The sequence below is a fragment of the Homalodisca vitripennis genome, chromosome 5, assembly GCF_021130785.1.
Source record: "Homalodisca vitripennis isolate AUS2020 chromosome 5, UT_GWSS_2.1, whole genome shotgun sequence".
In the NCBI taxonomy this organism is placed as follows: Eukaryota; Metazoa; Arthropoda; class Insecta; order Hemiptera; family Cicadellidae; genus Homalodisca; species Homalodisca vitripennis.
The window spans coordinates 71,816,309-71,839,835 of NC_060211.1; the positions used below are offsets into that span (position 1 = coordinate 71,816,309).

General features: G+C 37.8%; 1 protein-coding gene across 4 annotated transcripts in view; it reads right to left on the minus strand.

The window, feature by feature from the left end:
• Window positions 1-23,034, minus strand: part of LOC124362340 (MOB kinase activator-like 2) — a 59,712-nt gene extending 36,678 nt beyond the window's left edge. The window contains exon 1 of one of the 4 annotated variants that reach the window (XM_046816764.1): window positions 22,906-23,034. The gene's annotated coding sequence lies outside the window, so the exon portion shown is untranslated. Of the gene's footprint in view, window positions 1-22,517; window positions 22,680-22,893 lie in introns of those variants that run through there. The other 3 variants (XM_046816763.1, XM_046816766.1, XM_046816765.1) reach the window with 3 other exon arrangements.
• Window positions 23,035-23,527: the final 493 nt, after the last annotated feature.

Below are 23,527 nucleotides of genomic sequence, written 5' to 3' on the forward strand. Positions count from 1 at the left end.
AGATTCTATATTGTTAAAATGTGTGAAATATATTCCAGCATTACGTTGTAAATGTAAACAAATTTCTCAATGGAATCTTTTATAATATTTTATTTATATTTTGTTTTTAACTGCCTTGAATAAACAATTCTCTCATGTGAACTTTTTTGGATTATAGACTAGAATTAGGCGTAGCATCAATGAAGGCAATCGAGCCAATGGTTGACAAGTGAAGGTCAAGGCTAGCCGCGCGTACAAAGCGCGCACGCACGCACGTACACACATGCCGCCTGCGCCTTGTCTCTTGTCCACTTCAGGTGGTGAAGTCAGGACGAAAGTGTTGAGTCACGAAAGTGATATCTATCGAGGTCGAATAACCGATAGCCCATCCGGTAGCTCGGCCAATACCTGATACAAGCATTTATTAAAAAGAAAAACGCACGTTAGAGGTTAAACTGATATTTTTCACATGTTACAATGCTGGCCATAACAATCCCATTACAGCAGTTTGTGTGTGTGTGTGATTATTTGCATCAACAGGCAGGGACACAGTGTCTTTTGAACCCAAAATTAGCCCTTTCGTAAACAATGCTACAAATAAATTCATTTGTTTACATTACACTTCGTCACTAAGAAAAATATGTGTTGAAAGATACTTTTTCACCAATGTGTCACTAATGTCTGTGCTTAACAACAAGATGAATGTTATGATTCACACGTTCCTTTATTGGCTATGGCTGGTGTAAGTTTTGACATTTTAATAACAATATGGCCACAATTTCTAACAGACAGCACTGTAACCATGGAAATAAATGAATAAAGTATCATAAGTTATAGAAAATTAAACACGTCTTATAAATGTCATAAAAATTTATTTAAAAATACCTTTCCCAAATCAACTCCGATGTACAAAAATTGGTGAACTGTGACTAAGAAAATACTAGTAAGAACTTTACCAACACATGCTGAAGGACACAAAGAGAGCGACTAAATTATCAACGATTCAGAGATCATGAAAAACAACACACAACAATCGTGGACTGGAAGACACAGAGGTATGTCACGTAGATTAATGGCCGTCTACACTATGTTCTACTGAGGGCGCTGGTCACTCAGTACCCAAATCCAAGTCGAAGTCAACTTATACCGTCCTCAACCATTTCCAAGTTCTACCGAGGGCGCTGGTCACTTGGTACAAAAATCCGTCGAAGTACATTCACACTGCTTGTCCCATTTCCAAGTTCTACCGAGGGCGCTGGTCACTTGGTACCAAAATTCGTCGAAGGACATCCACACTGCTCGTCCCATTTCCAAGTTCTACCGAGGGCGCTGGTCACTTGGTACGAAAATTCGTCGAATACAACTACACTGTGCTCGTCCCATTTGCGAGTTTTACCGAGGACGCTGGTCACTTGGTACCAAAATTCGTCGAAGGACACCCGCACTGCTCGTCCCATTTCCAAGTTTTACCGAGGGCGCTGGTCACTTGGTACCAAAATTCGTCGAAGGACATCCACACTGCTCGTCCCATTTCCAAGTTCTACCGAGGGCGCTGGTCACTTGGTACGAAAATTCGTCGAATACAACTACACTGTGCTCGTCCCATTTGCGAGTTTTACCGAGGACGCTGGTCACTTGGTACCAAAATTCGTCGAAGGACACCCGCACTGCTCGTCCCATTTCCAAGTTTTACCGAGGGCGCTGGTCACTTGGTACCAAAATTCGTCGAAGGACATCCACACTGCTCGTCCCATTTCCAAGTTCTACCGAGGGCGCTGGTCACTTGGTACGAAAATTCGTCGAATACAACTACACTGTGCTCGTCCCATTTGCGAGTTTTACCGAGGGACGCTGGTCACTTGGTACCAAAATTCGTCGAAGGACACCCGCACTGCTCGTCCCATTTCCAAGTTCTACCGAGGGCGCTGGTCACTTGGTACGAAAATTCGTCGAATACAACTACACTGTGCTCGTCCCATTTGCGAGTTTTACCGAGGACGCTGGTCACTTGGTACCAAAATTCGTCGAAGGACACCCGCACTGCTCGTCCCATTTCCAAGTTCTACCGAGGGCGCTGGTCACTTGGTACCAAAATTCGTCGAATACAACTACACTGTGTTCGTCCCATTTGCGAGTTCTACCGAGGGCGCTGGTCACTTGGTACCAAAATTCGTCGAAGGACATCCACACTGCTCGTCCCATTTCCAAGTTCTACCGAGGGCGCTGGTCACTTGGTACGAAAATTCGTCGAATACAACTACACTGTGCTCGTCCCATTTGCGAGTTTTACCGAGGACGCTGGTCACTTGGTACCAAAATTCGTCGAAGGACACCCGCACTGCTCGTCCCATTTCCAAGTTTTACCGAGGGCGCTGGTCACTTGGTACCAAAATTCGTCGAAGGACATCCACACTGCTCGTCCCATTTCCAAGTTCTGCCGAGGGCGCTGGTCACTTGGTACCAAAATCCAAATCGAAGTCCACTTATACTGTCGGCCATTTCCAAGTTAAAAGCATACACTTAGTAATAACTGCATTTTTCGTCCGATGTTTGAGCTCTGTAATCACTTGTACATTCGTGCAAAAATAAAGACATCTAAAATCAGGCAATTACTTTTCTAACTTTATAAATAAAATTGAGTAATAGCTAAAATTATGAATAACAAATTTGGAGTGATACAACGAAAACAATTCTTCACATGCCTAAAGCCCAAAATTAGGTACCGTAATTATCAAGATTATCATTTCAATTCACAAGTGAATGAAATGTTGGATGAATTATAATTAATTCTTTAATGTATCACGCTTCATTTGAATTTGAGGCCAATCGCACCATATATTTGTTTATTCCTTTAACATTCACGCCATTTACCATTTAACCGAATGGAAACCGTTATTTTTATGTACAGAAAACGTACGTCAAGACGCAGATAAATTCGTTACAGAACGTAGAAAATGATTAGCCCTAGAGTAATATTAACTCTTGTCTACTAACATCACAGAAAGAGCTTAATGTGAAACTAATGACTCCGGTCATTTCATTATACTCGAACAGGGTCGATGACTCACGCGGCTCATTAGCGCGGATAAACTTTTCACCACAACTTTCATTCCGCAACCTCAAAAAGACCAAAATAATTCATAATCCAATGACCGCTATGATCAATATTAGTGAAGAGAATTATTTAGTCTTGACAAGCGTGGTTGTCGCTCAGCTGAGCTGTTGTTGCAAACTAATTACGTCATGGACTCGAAAGTGCGAAGATGGAAAATGTGAGGAAAGCTATGAAGCAGCATAAAACTCTCACTAGAAATATAAGATAAGGCCCAGACACTCGACATATGTTCTTGAGCAACTCAGTACTTATAGATGGTTGAGCCGTGTCAACTGTGCTGCATACCGCATACCTCCCCCTCTGCCCCAGGACAGGTTGACCGCGCAGTTGGTCAGGACGAAGGTTGTGACGTGCTGGTGCGCAGTGAAAGCGGATCCACAAGATGAAGCACAATTGGCGGGAAGGCCAGGCCAGCTAGCCGCGCAGAGCCGCCAAGGTCGCGTGTACGGTGGGCGTGTGAGTGGGTGCGTTACAGGCAGATTGGGGTGTGTATGCTCGGCACCGGCGAGAAACATACTACTGCGCAAGCGTAGTAACATCTTGAAGCGTTCTACAGCCTACGGCGCCGCTATTGCAGGCCTGTCCGATATGAGTTACAACAGTATCACGAAAAAATATATTTAATTTGTATGTATTTTATATTGCAGTTCCATGTACAAAGCCTAATTTGATTGAAAGTGAACTGGTTACGGTACTCCTAGGTGTCAAAAACCCAAAATTGTTCTTATTACAATATTGCTTTACTGCATTTTAATATGAAATATCTAGAGAACTGGTTGCATCTAACACGATCAGAGCAATTAGGGATTTTTAGCACTTACTTAAAGCACTGTAACATATCCACTTAAAACGAAAGTAAGTACTATGTACAATAAATTCTAATATACAATACAACACATCTTAAATATATCTGTATTTGCTGTTTATTTGGCAGTTTTTGACAACTTTGAAGCAACTTTAATCCTACCGTTCACACATCATATAGTCCCAATGCAGGAAGTCCTTCGAAGCTTAGTAGTGCATACAAGAATTGTTTATCATTCAGGGCTTTCGCATAATGTGTTCTAGAACGACGTACATATGTGACATATTACAATATGTAGCTCTCCACTTTTTACGAAAAACTCCTGAAAAAAATACCGCATGGTACTAAATATAGCGTGTTCTCAAACAAAGTTCTTTATAGTATCAGTGATACATATTCCAATAAATAACGAGGCAAGTACAAGAAACTATGAATGCAATTCTTGTTTTGAAACATCCTGAACACGAATCTGTGTTTACTATTTCAAGATCATAGTGAATATCGATCAAACACAGCCGAGAAGAAAACTAAAGCATCAGTTATACAGTGGAAAGAAATATTTAATGAAACTCGGATTTGCTTTTCTGTGTTTATTTTGATTCCCGAAACACAAATCCAATGTTAAACAACACGTATCGGCTATGTATTTCCTCTCGAATGGACTTAAAGAGCCCTAAATTTGACTAAATATAGGCTAAAGTGTGCCTCACCTCCTCAAACAACATTCCAGACTTAAAGTTTGGTTGTGTATTTTGATTTCCTGAAGACAATCAGGTGTCAAGAAACACTAATCTGAAGGGTATTTCGTTCCAAATTCACGAACTTAAAATTGGACGAATTACTACAATGTCCTACATTGCTACATTTACGTTGCCGATTTAGTTCTCTAAATACTGTGGCACGTGATGTGACAGGTGTCCGATGCTGTGGGCGCATTGTTCAGTCGTGGATGCAACGGATGCAGGAACTGGTAGATTGCTGTATCCTATCTATAGATTTGATATCTGGCATTACATGCCCCATAACGTTTGTAGATACCGAACAATATCAATTCAGCGACCCTTTACTTCTCTGCACACAGTGATATCACGGATAGCGCATACGCATTTTAATCTTTAATCACTAAATAAAAACCAACCTACCTTACTATACGTTGGTCTATTATATGATTTGTTTATAAATATTCAATATTTTGTACACTTGTTTACTAAAATTAGATAAAGGATATTTCTGATCAATATAAAACCACAGATTAATAAAATTATTTAGCAACTCGTCTTCAAATATTTCATTTGTGATGAATGATTTAATTTGCAACTAGTCTTTTTGTACATCTAGTATGTATATGATTTTATTTTTTTTAATATACATTTTAAGTGTGGAAAAGGGGGGGTTAACGTTTGACCAAAATGCACCACCATATGTCATAAAATAGTTAAACATGTTCTGAAGTGTTTTGAAGGCAGAACAATTCATCAACATTGTAATGTATTTTATTGCAAAATGTCACTTACAATAACCAGCGCTCATTGTTTTTAAACAATGTTTTTCATTTCGATGCTACAGTATTAGGAACAGCTGCTCTTATGCGCAGCCAGCCATCAAGTCATAATTTGGCAATCCCGAGGTGAGCCTCCTTCACTTCATTGCATTGGAAAATGTACTTTTACTATTTGATTAAATTAACATTTTCAATTAATAAAAGTGTGAAATTTTTTTCCAGAGGACGTTTATCAAGGCATTGTAAGGATGTTTTAATAAACAATCACTGCAAATAAAAATGTCTAGAATCTCGAAGAGCCTCATTTCTGGGGTTGTGGTGATCACTTAAGATTATACAAACTCAACAGACATCAGTACCCTACCCAGTCTAGTCAAATGTTTCACACATTTTCAACACGAGCTACCTTCAACTCAACGCAAACCACATCCAGTATCGGTTTATTACTTAACTGATGGAACTTTTTCCTCAATAGAGAACCTAGTTACATTATGCATCTCGCTGCAGGCGACGTCCTGGGCTAGCAATCTTCTTTGCTCTCGAGTTTTCTTTGATGAAAGAAGGCACGAGACTGGAGAAATGAAATTATGCGATTCTGTTCTATTTTTATGATTTGAGCTAATTGTCTATTGAAAGCTCTGCCTTGTAGAGTCTAAACTATTTTTTACGACCAATAAAAACGTACTTACATTTTTCTGTAATAACGCAAATAAGATTCACTTTTCAATTTTTAGGAATTGTTAGTATGCATAATTATGTAGCTTTCCACAATAAAAATTATATATTTATTTGTTTTGAAATGTTTATTACTATGACATCTTGTTCAAATTATTCCGTATGTAAACGCATTGCACAGAGCTAAAACTTCTTAGCTCGTTGTGAAAAAATTGGCAACTATTGTAAACTACCATCTTTTGGTTGGAAGAACAAAATACAACACTGGCTTTTATTTATACTTGTATTTTGATATCTTTCCTAAATAAAAATCTACGATCTAACGGTTTTATGTTTTAGAGTATTGAATTATTGTTGCTCAATCGAATACATTTGGCTTTAGCAATGACCATTCACTTCTAATATACGCCACAGGAGTAATTAATTAACTGCTCTCATGTTATATCCTTAATGCAACCTCAATTGTATTTATACCTGTGTATATCCAAAAAAAACCAACACAATTATAAGTTGTTTTAAGCACTAAACGCTACCTTTCACTTGCTTACACGGAGGTATTGTCGCACATCAGCGCAAACCTACAAGCCACATACTTATTTCAGGCGTATCTCTCCGAACGCACAAAATACACAAAATACGGCGGATTCGTTACGTTTTAACGGTTAATTAATGTCATTGTCAATAAGAATAGTTACCTAACCATTACTTACCAGTATTCAATTATGACAATACTGCTTTGATCTGATAGGACTTTTGATAATACGAGAGCAAATTTACACTGTATGAGCACACAACGTGGTTTTACTAGAAGCCGATCGAATGTTTCCTAAGAAGAAATCGATAATTAGCATCGTACATTTTAGTTGAGGTGGTCGAAATGGAAAGGTATTGAAATGGTTTAATAAATGATATACTAATCCTATCTTATGATTGTACAACCATCAGACACAAATGTTATACATCATAACCATCATAGAACTACGAGTAGATACAGAGACTGAAAGTCGACACTATAAATATCTATATATGGTTAGCTGACGCTGATTTAATATTATTAAAGTTGTCTGATGGTTGATTTTACGCGTGTTAAAGCTAAGAAATATATGGACTGAGACAAAAAAATCATTTTATAATTTAAACCTTTTTGATATACTACCCTCACGATTGGACCTCCACCAAAGCTAGTACGACTGATGAATTTCTTTATTAGGGTAAATTTCTCTGTACATTTCAAGAAACCCCGAATTGTGTAGGTACTTATAAAATGCGCATTGTCTCTCGGCTCCTGTTACTAAACTGTATAAACAAAGAAATCCCTAATCGCCTGACCGAAATGAGTTTGGGGCGGTTTGAAAATATTATGGACAGTTGCAGAAAGGAAATAAAAGAACAAAACGGTAGTATCAAGTTTTACACTAAATTACAGTTTGGGAAAGTACAGCCCAGAAATTACAACGGCAGGTGGTGCAGTTCGTGGTTTAATTAAATGTAATTAGTTGGAATTTCGAAAGGATTCAGAGTGAGTGACGACGCCCCGTAGGCGGCAGTGGTGGGGGGGGGGAAGATGCAAGCTGCAACGCAGGTGTTATGTCGTGATTATTTTACAGGCTTCGTGTTTTCATTCATTACACGGAGAAACGGGTTCCATTGTTGTTCGGGTTAGATCAATGTAATCGTGCGAGAAGTTAGTAGTGAACTTTGCTATGTATAGTTGAATGGTTAACATGGAGCTCATCACCTAAACGACCCGGGTTCGAATTACTATCTGGCACTATCCCGGCATTTTCGCACGGTACCAAATAATCATGTTTAGCTTGAATAATGCGGTTAACGGATCAGGGTTAGAGATTTACATAATTTTTCATTATATCATCCTAGTTTATCAGCAACAAGTTCTGAACCGAGAAATTGTAATTTTTGTAGTTGGATGTTTACAGTTAATATTACGACATATCCGTTGTTCTAATTCTATTTTTAGTAGAAAATTTCTAAATGTTTGGCAGAGTCGGCTGGACTCCGGCATAATACACTTGCCAAAACAGCAGCTCAGGAATTCGCACGTGTTCGGAATACAGCGGTTGTGTTGTTCTGTGGCTATGCGGTAGATGTAATTGGCTGCATGCAATTATCTACATTAGATTTCAATGGAAACACCGATGTTGTTTAGTGCTGTTTTCACCACTTTTTTTCGCAAACTATTTATCTCCTCTCGTGTTATACGAGTAGAGTCAAGTAATGCACGAGGTTTGCTATTATATAGTTTATATTACACACCAAGGAACTCACTGTCTTTGTTGACCACCACCTGAGGCACTGATATTTTAATGTAACATCCTTCATTTTCCATCAATGGTGTTGTATCATAATAAAGCATCGCCAGCAAATATTTATTCGGCTTTCCCACAAAAAATAAACATTACCAATGAACAATTACCTAACGTCTTAAGTGTAGTTTCCCACATATTTAATTAAAGTGCCGGTTGCCACGTAGGTGGGAGAATACTGCGCATGTAAATGCCATAGATTGCATGAAGGTCGTATTCATGCGTCACGATGACGTACATGCCACATGGCTGCTTCTTTATCCGTTGCTGGATAAATTGGCAAAGGAGCGATTAATTAATTCTGATCCACAAATAAATCCGTCATAGTCTGCAATAAAACTGAAAAATTGTGTCGATTAAGTCCTTCATAAACAGGGTTGCATTTCAAAACTTGATCACTACCATTGTTTGTTTGTGTACTTAAGAATGCTGAATGTCCACTCATGTCATTTAGGCGATGCTCCACAATTTTTTGATATTTTGTTTGCTTTGCCCATCTCTCGAAATATGAACGTTCCAGAGCACTTTATGTGAGGCTTTGATTTTATATTAAGTGCCCGTCTTTCAAGTTTGATTTCCGTACGCTATTCAAGTTGCCGAGCCAATTGTTCAACTTGTAAGCCGTCTAGGCAGAGAAGTAAACGCCCCGGTGTGGCTAAAGCGACACGAACTTGGCACGATATTAACCCAACGTCTTCCTTTGTTGGCCGAACTGACAGCAGTATCTTATCGACAGTCTTTTTATAGCTGCTTCCTGCCAGACTTAATTTGGCCGAAACCCCAGAGAGACACGCTGACTAAACGGGACAATAGTGTTGCGCAATTATTAAAGATCTAGGCCTAGAAGAAGTGACTCACGCAGTTGACAAACGAGGCATCACTCGGGTCGGCGCGTCTCGGCAGACGACCGCTCGTGAGCGATAGACTGTCGAAATACACGGATCTCCGATGTGACTTTGATTACGTCACAACGATTGCCACACACCGCCTAGTTTCTGGCGTTTTCGTCACTGAGATGTCAATGAATGGGCCAGTTCTTTTGTGTAATGTTTTGGCCAAGCCAGATGCTGTACAAATGCAATTCAAATTTGTATGAATATATTCCTTATTTTGAAAAAAAATTGTCTAAGCCTAAGATACCACAAATTTTAATTTTTTTACCTCTACATTGTAAACTTTTACAATGTAATTAAATTGATTCATTTTCTGTTTCTAAGTACTGACAAAAGCCTCATAACATATGATTCCTTTAATCTTCCAACACGTAACACCAAGTGGCTGCAGTATCACCGACAAAATACAACACAGAGTTGTGATTCATTACAAATAACTACTTGCACATGTCCTTATAGTATTGTCATAAATAGTGAATGGGTCCACTGCCTTCCTGCTGAGTCGCTGTAGTTCAAGGAAATGATCGAGCATTACAATTTCCTGGCTTTGTCTATGGTGAAACATACAGGAAAACTGAAGCGCTGCGCAGAACGTGGAAACCCCACGAATGGGCGACGACAAGGCTAGTAACTATTTAGGCGTCGATATCTTTGTTTTACACTTATTTGATCTCAATTGGAACACACTTCATTTCGAGTGGAAAACGATACTGACTAACTTTTCCTAAACCGACTAAATGTACGATTTTCTACCCAGTACCCGTAATAATCGATAATTTCTTACACTGTTTCTGCGGCACCGCACGCACGATCATTGTATTCGATACCATTCCGAACATCGCTACATCCCGGAGTAGGAAGGACAATTATAATACCATATTTGTGATAGATATCGATAACAATATTAAGTGTTATAGAGGCTTGCCCACCTACTGCCACCGCTTGGCCGCCGGAAGCGGAAGCCCACCGTTTGTCAGGTGTCGGACGGCGAGCGGTCCAGGGCAAGGACCTCGTCTCGTCGCTTGCTAGACCTGCTCGAAATAATTCTTCGTCGCTAGTTGCCTCGCTTTGCCTTACCGCCATTGACGTAGCCGTTTCTTTTGTTCAAGGTGACATCTCAAGGACCGGGCATCAATGTGGTAAACGTTCACGATTAGGTCTCTAAATATAGTATTACACTTCATTTTCATGGTTAGGATCCGCTTTTTTACTAAACAATGGTTAACCATTAAAAAGACTTATATTTATAGCGCTCTACACATTGTAACATAAGACTTATACGTACTTAACGTAGTGATGAAATAACTGTTAAATACGAATTGTAAACGTATGGTTATTTAACTATTTAACTTGAAACACTACAAGAACACAAATGAATTAAATATAAGGAATCCCCAAATTGAATAGTAATTAACTTACAATAATGGAGAATATATATTTTCTGAATATTCACAAACTAATTTACGTAACATTCTGATAACACAAAGACATAACAAAGAATGTTAATTCACTTTAGCACATAAACTGTATTTTGGTATTATACAGAGGCCACTCTGCCCCTAACTACTACTAATTATTACACGATATACGAGTAAGTAGATTTAGATTAGATTATCATAAATATATTACGAGCAGTACTAAAGTTAAAGTTAACATTTACGAGCACTCGTGGTATCTGAGCTTGACTTTGGGCATAATCTCGAGGGATGTTTTTCTATTTTCGCCACAAGTGGGGGGTTGGCACCGAAGACAGAAGCCTGTACTGATGGCCAGGGGAATTTCCTATCGGTACTTTCCAGACCTCAGATCACGTGCCAGATCGTCCAACGAGATCTAAAGTCGGAAAAGTACCGATCGGAAATACCCGTGGCCATTAGTGCGGACATCCGTGGCGCCTCACTTTTGGTGAAAGAAGGAAAACATTCCTCGAGCTAGTGCCTAAATTCAAGCTCAAATCACTTGGACTCTAGTAAAGGTTAACTTTAACTTTTTCTATTTATAATTCGTAGGTATGTATATACTTATACACGTAATAAAAGTAGTAGGGATATAGTAGTCTCATATAATACAAAAGTACTAAATAAAGTAATACTTCTCTTTAAAAAATTTAATGATTTTTAAAATAGCTTTAAATCAATACTTAATTGTAGACATATTTTGTTAGGTCGGTTTTATTTGAAATTTATAATCTTGAATGTCCGTCATTTTCGAACAGGCGTAAATGTGTTAAAATCTAAGTCGCACAAGTAGAATACTGTGATGATGTAACACAATTTAATTTTGTATTCTACAACACGTATAGTTGAGTTAAAAAAGACAAACATTTTATGCGCTAAACAAACCGAGGTAGAACTTGTTAACAAAGGAATGTACATGTTCATTTGTACACATATTCATATTCTATATTCCTGAAACGCTTTTGATGTCGACATTCAGCGAATACGATTTTAAAAAGCATTTTACCACACTCGGTGGGGCTTTCTATACCAATCAGACTACATCTTAGTAAATATACTTCCGTAAAAAACCTTAAAATTACTTCCTAGTGAATAATATTATCAAAATAAAGAAGTTTTTAATATACAGCACTTTTATAAGCTATTGTTAAAAACTATTTTAGTTGGACATGAATAATAAATAAAAAAAACCGTCAGTAAAAAGCCGTTTAGAAGACCAGTTCAGCTCAATCTCAAGTGGACATACAATTCTCTTTATGCCACATTAAATTATTCCGAGGACGGTTTTACTGAAATGGAAATACTAATTGCTCACCGAGGCTCACAATTTAGAATATTAACTTAGATCCTTTCCTTGGTTGAGTTATTCGTCTGCCAATGCCACTCTAATCCGCCATCCATCACTGTTATTTACTCCATTGCCAACCGTTGCTTGGATGTTAAACTCTCCATTAGTGAAAACTTAAGACTCCATTAGAGACGTTTGCTGATAGAAAAGCGCAACGTTTCGAGAATGTTATATGCTCTCTTCTTCAAGTGTAACAACAATAAAACACGCTTAAGATTGAGAACGCCTCGAGAGTTCATCACGGTGAACATACGCACTTAAAAAGTTACAACAACAAAGAATTCATTTATTTAAAAACAAAATAATAATACTTGAAATTAAAACATAAAGCACGTCACAGTAGTAGTTAACGCTGACTAAGGCGCAGCGTAACAAGTGTTCAGAGCATGTGTGGTGTAGCCTACTCATGTGTATGCTTGGTTACCCCGGCTCAACTGGCAACTATCTTCAACGATGCTACACCTTAAACCATTTTACTCCCTTATTTTTGACCCCCTTATCATTTTAAGGTGGAATTTTAACGCGGTCAACATTCTGGACATGAGGTCTTCTCACAATAAACCAACATTTACTTTATTTCAGATTTGATGTACAGGTTGTAGAAGTGGAGTTTCAAACCAAATATCAACCTTTCAAAAATTAACTCATTCGTAAAGTATTGTGTATGAAACGGACACACATAACAAAGACATACGTCTGCTTTCGTCATCAAATGGCTAACTTTAAATATTGAACAAGTTTTAAGGGTACAACCACAGACTTTACAATGAATACGGCATTATTTAGTGACAGACATCTATCGATTTTAGGTGGCGAAGTTCAAGGGCACTATCATAGGAATATTCAAACGTATAATTATATTATACGAGTATTAACTATACAAAGTAGTACATTGAGTATTATTATAATGTTATCTAGATGAGTGGCTCCAAATTCCAAGGCTCTATGTATTCGCAAAGTCAGTTAATAGAAACGGTTGAATTACCATACATGAGGTCCCGTTCTGTGTTCTGTCCATTATAATTTTCATCAGTAACACGAAACAATAAAATAACGTCATATGAAAATTACACAGCAGGTTACGCTAAAATGTTCGTTTCCCAGAAACCAACCAATCCCAGAAAGTAACTTTGTAATATATGTTATATGATGAGTGTATGGTGAATTACTGGAAAATGTCATATGATTAACCTGTACTATATCTCTATTTACAAAATGGCTTATTCTGTGTTTTTCTTGATGCCAATATTACCCGTAAGGCCAATGTAACCAGAATCACCTTTCTAGAGACAGAAATCGAGACTCCCAATGATTACCACTTTCAATAGCGGTGTAGAGATAGAAGGGTTGCGTTTCGACCCCATATATGACCTCGTTCGCCACTTATCGTGAGATCAGACTGACAGAAATCGGTTTCGTTCGTGAGAAACTGGCGGGGGAGGCTTCACTAAATTCTCAGTAAACAATAAAACTTACATTAAAAATCACATAAGGCTTATTAAAACAATGTTTTGGATCCATGTAAGTAGTAACTTTTAACACTAGACATCGTGCAACTCTGCTGAAAATAAAGGAGAAAATGGTTCATACTGTTTTGGAAACACCCAAGATAGTTTGACGACCTGTGTTTTGGGGTTAGAACGGTTCACACTCGACTGACAACATAAAATTACGAGTACTATTACTAGTTTCCATTACGACAATTAATAATATTATTAACTAAATCATTTTGATAATGTATAAAGCTTAACTCTCATTGTGTTTAATTTCATCCCCCAAGCGTCAGACTGAACATAATGCAGCTACTGATAATCTAATTAGCAATTTTAATGCAACGTTAATATTGATTTAATATCAGATCATACATTATTGTCTATTTTATTTATAAGAATCTGTACAATTGTGTGTAACTCAGTCTTTAACTGTTAAAATGCAAACCCATCATCTTCTGGGTCGGGTGTTCACTCGTTTTCAAGTTAGTACACAATTACTTTATCGTAACCGAAACAAATTGTGTATTCTGTGATTAGTCAACGTAACAGTAAAATTTAGAAATAAATTTAAATTAGCAATAGAATTACACACATACGCACATTTTTTGCTGTATCTCAAATACATCTTTACAGCAAAACGGTCACTTTTTCTTTGAATTAATTGTGAATTTAGCCATGGTTTGGAGGGAGAACGGAACAGGCCTAAGCGAAGCTAATGAAAAACAAAACACATTAATGACGGAATCAAAATAGAAAATATTTAGGTCCGAACTAATCAGCGAATTCAAACCCCAATCACAAAACCTTTCAAGGAGGTTCTAGTAAACATTACGTGTAGAATTTATGAGGCGAGTTACTGCCTTGAATTGACGATTCAACTAAAAACAACAGCAACAAGTACGACTCTCACCTTCATGCAGGACGATTATACTGCAGAGACAAAAAAAACAATAGTCCCTCTATTTACGGTAAGGAATTTCTTACCACGCGAAATGAGAGCACAGTTCTCGAAAGTCGTGTTTATGTTGTATTGTTACAAACAACTAAAACATGGCTAACTAGTCTGTTAAACTGTTTAAATCATCCAACAGCTATAGCGAAGACTAAGCAGAACTGTTGTACAGTCGTAATATATAGTCTTGTTATACCGTTAAAACCATTCAACAGCTACAACGAATTCTAACCAGAAATTTTGTACATTCTTAACACATAGTTCGTTATGATTTGAACATCATCCAACATCAACAACGAAGTCTACGCAGAAATGTTCACTGTTAAAACGATGCATAGTGATTTTATGTAACAGAAGTAAATTCATGCAGGATCATAAAGTTTATAGCTTATAAATAGCAGCAATAAGGAAACTGCGGTGACAACATTCGCGAACTTGTAGCAATATTACGGAAACCCCCCGACGACGCTCAGGGAAGACCGGTGCTACATAGCAGCTCGGCTGCGAGCTTGCGTTACAAAGCGTGCGGCTGAAAACAAGTCTGGATTCAAACGAGCTTTTGTCATCTTCACTTTGTTCATTTGTACGCCATTTTTTAAACTGTCTGCAAATTTCCACTTCAAAATACTAGTCTAGTCAAGATCGCTTGGAGTAGAGTCAAAATAGAGATGTTAATAGTACATTTACCGCTAACCAGTCTGTCAAAAAATTAAACAAAAAATTATGATTTGAAAAAAACCAGAGTAACAAAATTTGTTTAATCTTTACAACATCGACGTTGTTAAAGCTGACATAGAATTTATTTGGATTTTGTTGTGACCTTATGGAACTCAGTCTATTAGTCAGTACTTAAGTTAAGTTAGAATATAAGTAAAGAAAGTTGCATCACAACAATTTTTTAACAAACGTCTTTTATTTCGTATTTGATAACTGCTAATCGTTTGAAACTCACCGAACAACCGATCATGAGGAAAGAAACTAAATAAATCAATTAAGAAAAAAACTATCGTCAAAGCACACAAATAATAATTGTTGTAAGAGTCAAGCTATAAAGTAAAATTGAACTAAAATAATTATTAGTTCAATTTATTGAGTTCTGAACTCCTCGATCTCACTACCCGATAATTATGAGATTTCCATGATACATTCTTCCCCCGAAATATACGCATGGGGATGGCCTTATGCGTGCGAAAATTGTTGAGCCGATCAAAACATAAAACTGGTTAGAGCACAAGTCGCCGGCAAGAGTCGAATTGTCACTAAGTGATTATATGAGAGAACAACACTCGTTTAAACCTTCACGGTCCGCCAAATTTACGCAACAATGCATTATAACAACGTTACCAAGTACAGTAATGGGTTTCCTGATTGGCCGAGTCCGCCGACACCTACCGACCGCGATAGCTGGCGCGTTTAACCTCGGCAAAATGGCTAGTTATACAATATTCAGTTGTGTAAGCCATTTATAAACACAACGTCGTAATAATTTTTAGAATATCGACTAAACTTGTAGATATAGCAGTAAGCAGTATAATGTGTTCAAAGAGACACACACAACGTGTAGGAATAGGATTAAATAATATAAGTTAATGCTAAAGAGTTTTCACCGATCTGTGTTTACTTTATTCAATTTAAGTAAAAAATCTGCTGTTTTGGAGATATGTCAAAAAGCAGCAAATCTATACAAAATATCTGTAAAACTATATGGCCTATGTATCGTTTTAAAATTTATCAATGCAGTAAATGATTACATAATAAATGTTTTGTACTAATGGCTTCACAAAAAAGATGGCGAGAAAACCAGAACTTTAAATTAATGACGATTAACATTTTCTCGTTTATGCGTCATGAAAAATACTCTGTTATCTTTGCATTTATGACATTAGATATACGAGTAAACAAGTGCGTGAAACACGACCGGCGTCCTTGGGATGTGCAAAGGAATATGTTACGGAAAGAAAACCGAGTTGATTTAGTCCCGAGTGGGATGAGTTGTTTACCGAGGGATGAGCGATCCATAAGGGAAGTCCTCCACCCCAAAATTCGTCACGGAGCGTAGGTTACCGCAGCATGGAATTCTCTCAAGAGTAATCTACGCTGACGCCAGTCATATTTCGGGTCATTAGATGTGCCCTCGGCGGCGTAGGCAGAGTGGCCGCGGCCTACTACAAGGTCTGAGAGGTTAAGTAGGGCACCGTCCCTCCTCCTCCCACCTCCCCCAACCCCTGCCGTCCCCCGATACCCCGACCGGGTTATGAGGGTCAGTGCCACTGCCACAGCCATTGTACCTCCCGTCCCTCCGTCCATTACCTGTTTCCTGGAAACCATTCAGAGGTGCCATCCGCGCGGGCCGCTTTATTATTCCCGTCAACAAACCGCTCTTTCAATTACCGGCACGGCACGTCTGGCCGGCGATTGACCGGGATCGTGCGCGCTGATTTATAAGCCCGGGAGAGATCAATCGTTTATTATTATACGATTTCCTTTTCGAATTGAAGCCCGGCCGTCTTACAGCTGACAGCTGTTATTTTTTCCAATCTCAGCGTAATCATAACTTCCGCGCCGCAGCTCGTCGTAAAACTCACAGACAACAAAGGACACTCGTGCGATAAACCTTGGAAGGGCGACAGACAAATAAGTACACGTGCCGGAGGAGAAAACGACACTCGATCTTCCTGAATCGCCTTTTCACGAGCACGAGACATAAACACAGAAATCACTGGTGACAGAACAGTGTGAGATAACAACACAAACGGGCGGCGCGGCGGTTGCGACAGCTTGGGAGGTCTGATCACGATGCGATGCGACGCGACGGGTGGCTTGAGACATCCCGGCAGAGGACGATGCAAGATTATGTGCGGGTCGGAGATCAGAAACGAGTGTATTTTGTTGCGAGGAACCTCCTCTACGGCACGTTTCAATCGTGGTTTCAGTGGTTACTCAAAAACTGTAGCTGAATTCGTATAACGACTGGAACTTGTAAACAAGATGACGACCTTCAAATAAGAGAATTTCATTACACAGAACTGACTCATTAGCAGTAGCAACAAATCTAATATAAAAACCTGCTCTTCAAAAAATCCTTTTACATTAAGATTACTATAATTAAAAGAGTGCCAGTAAAGAATAATGGCAGGAAAGGAGAGGTGGACATAGTTCAAGTTTACTAACATAAAAATGACTAAGTAGTTGTATCACTCCAGATTTGATAGAATTAATCCATCCATAATACGTTGGGTAGTAGCTAGTTATCGGGAAGTTTGAGACTTCACTACTGACTTGGATGGATGAGGATAGGAAACAAGTGTGTCAGAAAGGCGAGTTATCGCTATAAGGAAGAATGTTAAACTACATTACGGGTTATGATGGATGAGGATAGGAGGGCACTGTATCAGCAGATAAGTACTTGCTAATGGGTAGCCTGGTGTCGGAAATAGTTGAAACGATAGTTTAAAACGACACTATGGACTATGGTGCCTTAGAGCACGAAGGAAGTGTATCAGTAGGCAAGATGTTGCTAATGAGTAGCTTGATCACGGACATAGTTGTAGGAAAGAGTTTCAATCTATAATGGATTAAAACAGAAAGGAATTGTATTAGTAGGCAAGTTGTTGTTAATGCGTGGCTCGATCACAGACATTGCTGAAGGGAAGAGTTTGAAACCACGATGGATTAAAACAGAAAGGAATTGTATCAGTAGGCAAGTTGTTGCTAATGCGTGGCTCGATCACGGACATTGCTGAAGGGAAGAGTTTGAAACCATGATGGATTAAATCAGAAAGGAATTGTATCAGTAGGTAAGTTGTTGCTAATGGGTGGCCCGATCACGGACGCAGCTGAAGGGAAGAGTTTGAAACTAGACTACGGGCAGTGATGGGACAGGACAGGAAGGAAGTCTCTTTATATCTGACGGTGACGAGGCTCGTTCATGTATTGTGTTGTCACCTCACCGCTATAGTCTTCCCGCTCGTTCATCTATTGGCCATTGTTCGACTGCTACGCCGGTGGCCGATAACAAGACTGTACCCCTAAACTAATGTTTACCTCCAATACCTCTATTTTGCCATCCCAATTATTGAAGTAATGGGAAATAAAATCAACTCTTGATGTAAATATACGTTAACTAGATTAATGTATTTATACACATTATTACAATCGACAAAGAAAATCTGCTGGGTTTCAAACACAAAAAAACTTAGCAAATATTTTACGTTAACCTAAAATTTCATTTTCCTAGCGAACTAAACTGAACATAACCTTTTAAAGGAATATTTACAGTTAACAAGTCACTACGAAGTTTCATTAGCTGAGTGTTTTATTGGAGTCTGTCCAACTAGGTGATGACGAAATCACATTTATGTCTTTGCTCGTGTACATCTGTAAGCTCGATTTGTTGGATTTTGGTGTGGACTCCACCTCTACTAGCTTCATATGGAAATCGGAAATTATAAACATGACTCGATTGGAAGTCGCTCACCAGGTCAGAATGTTTCCGCTGTGGTTCGAAACGAAGTCTCATACACTGAACCAAAGTTTTGTTTATGTGCATTACTTGGTTATGCACTTATCCATAGCACTGTATATTTGATCCCTGAATGGGATACCTAATATGCAGGGATATCTGTTACGACATAGCTAAAAAGAAGCTTTCTTGAATAAAATAAAATAAAAATATAAATACAATTTTAAAATAATCCTCATTGTAAAGGGTGACAGTCAAATTAAAACATTAGCATAAAATGGTCGACAGGAAAGGATGTAGTTCACAAGGCTGTCGTCATCTTGGTAACAACTCAACAGATGATGTGGGCCAGATCATCACTATAACTAGATACAAGTGATGCTGATGACAAATCTTTCAAGATCTTGACGATGGATCGTTGCCAAAGAAGATTAAAAACAAGAAGTCTTATAAAGAACGTAATTTGTAACAAGTAAGACTTTGAGTACTATCTCTGGCTAGTAGGTCGTAGACAATAATGACTGGTTACAAAGTTAAGAAAGAACCACCTACACTAAGGAATACCATATCGGCAAAAGACGATTGTGACACAAGTTTTAGTGACTCATGATGAAGTTTAAGTTGCCTGTTTCAAATGTCATCTTCTTTATCAGTTTTACTAGCTTCTCCACAAATAGTACTAAGCATATAATATTAAAATATCAATTTTGGATACACCAAAATTATTTGGAGCCTCTGAAAAATGTCTGTACATGAGTAAACGAATGAATATAAACATCGGCGGAGGCCACAACTTTTGGCAATTTCGACAACATGTCGCATATAGATACAGTAGTTCTAACATCTGTATAACTCTCGGATCTCTAATCGCTATATAACGCAATTTCCTTAATTCAGTCTACGAATTATCTATTTTTATTTGCCTATTTGGTATTTTGTCCTTGTTTAGTTGCTCACCCTCGATGGGTTTCTCGGCTCTCAAACAAAATTGCTCTTTGTGTCTGGTACATTGCTTTGTGATTCCATTTGCAATGGTCACGGGCTCGCTTGTTTCCTCTAATTGTAGTCACGGACAGACAGATAGGCTCGTTGAATAATTTAGTGCCCTGTTCATCTATTTTTATTCTTCAAACTACTGTCAAAGTCCCTAGAAACATTGTCAAACGAAGTTAATTTGAGGTACCCTAAGTGTAAAAATATTTACAATTTTGTTAGTTAAACTTTTACAGCAATGTTATAACAATATCTGGATTAAACATAAATGGTTTGAATTCGCGACTACAGTCATTTAAAATAACAGTTAGGTAATATTATTGCCATTATTGTTTGAGATACAATACTACCTCTGGAAACACTTGGTGTTTACCATTTACATGTATAGTTCTAATACTTTCAATTTTTTTCCATCAAAAACTAATTTGGATTATTATGAACACGCCAGAACAAACATAACTAAATCTGTATGGTACATTCACTCTCAAATGATTAACTTACCAACAAACCGGCATTATTATTTCAGTTTTATTCGTACAGATAGATAACTGATTAGATACCGCCGAAATGGCATGGACTACGATTGCGTCCCTCTACAATTCATCATAACAGAGCATAACATGCTAGACTTAACAGTAATTTTTTGTGGACCTGTTTTACCAAACAATTGGGTCTATTGTTTAGACTCAATTTAAGACGCAGTCGCAGTTAGGTATTAAATACCAGACTATGCTACAATTTTTCTTCTGACCATTAAAAGTTTGATTCTGAACGCCCACGTTTCTGTTCAAAACATTCATTTTAAAGCACGCTTTAAATTCCTTAATTACATTTTCATTATTCACATATCGTAATCCATTTGACGATGAATAAAAGGTCACAGTCTGTACATTTGTCCGAAAAAGTACGTTAAAAGTCATACAAGATTTAATTTTAAGTAAAAGAAAAACCACTGAAATCGTGATATGAACTAAAAGAACGTTGAAACTGACGAAATTCGGCATATCGAGTCACATATATATATATATATATATATATATATATATATTTGAAACTCCTAAATGTTCTGTATTTTAATACATCACAGATTTATCAAAAACGTTAGTTGGTTTAGATGATTTTTAAAACCTCGTCCCAATGATAGAATAACAAACATATTTGTGCGGGTATAAAATACGTACAGCTTATTACATAATGAATACCACATGTGCTTAAAATTGTTGTATGAAATTTAGTATACAAGTCAAATTCGTAAATATTTGAAAAAGACTTCTTTTTATCTCGTTAGGGCCTTACTTTAAAGAAATTTCTAGCCTCTTCACCTTAAAATTAACACTTGTATTTAAAAAAATGCATTTTTAAAAGTTTCGATATAGCGAAAAACAATTTATATTCAATGATCTTTCGGAAAACTCTGACAATGTATAAACTTCTGAAACACTATTATATTTTCACTACCGGTACTTGTTTTGACCGCGAAGCTATCATTGACATATTTTAGACATGGTTACATAATGCATAAAATAATTGCGTTTGTATACATTTCTTGCTAAAATGCGTATAACATATGCTATTAAAAATAGTTCTATAACCACATCTAAGAGGGCATGTTTCCGTAATTATTGGCTATTTGATAAGATTATGTATAGAGTATGAATGAATCAACATTACAGAATGAACTAACTGTTCTATACGACCGAATACCAGAAGTTCAAACGCAACAAACAAAGAGTGGCTCCTGTTCGAACAGATAGAATTATTCGGACCAAGAACTGCGCTACATACTGCCACTATATTAAAATGAGAAAGCAACTAACAAACAAAGCGTTACGAGAATAACTTTTTATGCCCTTTTCAGTGAATGATGGAACCGAGATACGGAAAAGCACGCTTCGCCCGCCGCTTTCTTATTTTAATCAGAATATAACGACCTCGACGAGCTGATTACTCTGAAAATCACCAAGCTAGATGCAAGATGTTAACATTACTATACCTGTCGGTATGAAATGTCGATCCAAAACACTACACGAAAAGTAACGTAACGTAAACAATAATTTAAGCAACGCGTCACATGCAAGGATATCTTTATTTTTACTTTACTACACCGTTACTTTACGTGTGTGATGTTACTTTTTATTTTTTTTTTTTAATCTGATTGTAACCATTCGAATATTTATGTAATAGCTTCACCCTTTTCATTTAAATGACCTTTTTCGACTCTTTTTTATAAATTACGTTGTTGATCATACAATACAAACTTATAGACATTCTGACAACATTCATGTAGACCCAACCTAACTTGTCCCCAAAACGATTACATAAATCTGAACTATTTTTGTTATTAACAATACATTTAGAAGATTTAGAATACGAAAATTACTTGTTTTTTTAACTGGATTACACTTTACAAACGTGTGAATAAAAACACTTACAAAAACTGGTACAACAAAATCCCTGATACAATAATTTCCAACAGCTAAAACAAATTATCGGTCAAACATATATACGTAAAGGATTTACCACAAATGTCAGTAATATGACAAAAGCCTCGTGTCATTCACCATACTATAAATAATAGCCCGTGACGATCGCCAAGGGAAATTCCACCTCGACTGGAGTAAAGCGCTATTCAGTGCGCGGAGCGCAACGAAAATCCCCAGTTGACAAATCGGTGTCAGAAACCAAAACGAATGTGTAAGCACTCTGCGATCGCAAGTGGTCACTATGTGTGTACAGAAAAAACGAGGACAATAGCGTCTCGAATCGGGAACAGCGATAGGCGACCGGTCCGTACCGTTCCTGTTCCTCAACCCGAGTCCTGCGCAACGAGGCCACAACACTGGTTGTGCCGACAGTACCGATACTGATGCAATTAAACAGCTGATTGATTACATACAACTACAATCACCAGATCACATGTTCCTCTGCGTCACAATAACAGATTATCGATACGGACTCCCGTATGGGTAACACGAGCGTGTAACTTGTAACTGAATTTCACACAAACTGTATTTTCCACAGGCACTGAACGAAAATGAAACTTGAGAAACTTCACGAGGAAACGAGCCACTCAGATCGACAACTGGCAACGCGGCTGGTCGGCGCCAAACTGCTGAAACTGAAACCAGAAACCAGAGTGAATGTTGAATGGAGGCGAGCTCGGCGGAGTGGCGGGAGAGGGCGCAGAGAGGAGCATACTGCGACACCTAGCGCAACACTGCGGAACTACGTTTGTTGTTGACATCAGCTGGTGGTATACGCACTGCCCCTCCCCAACCCGCGCGCAAACAAACTTACTCTGGTATTCCCTTGCCACCTTCAACAATATACTAACTTATCATTAATATTGAACAAAATATAATAAGTCCTTTACTGAAAAATCGACGTTTTCCAAATTCTAAATAAATAATTGACGAAAATATTTTTTTATTGTTGGATATTTATGGTATTCACATAAGTTAAATGTCAAATATAGTTTCGTGTCAGAAATAATAGGACTGCACAAATACGAGTAAATTATAACACAACTT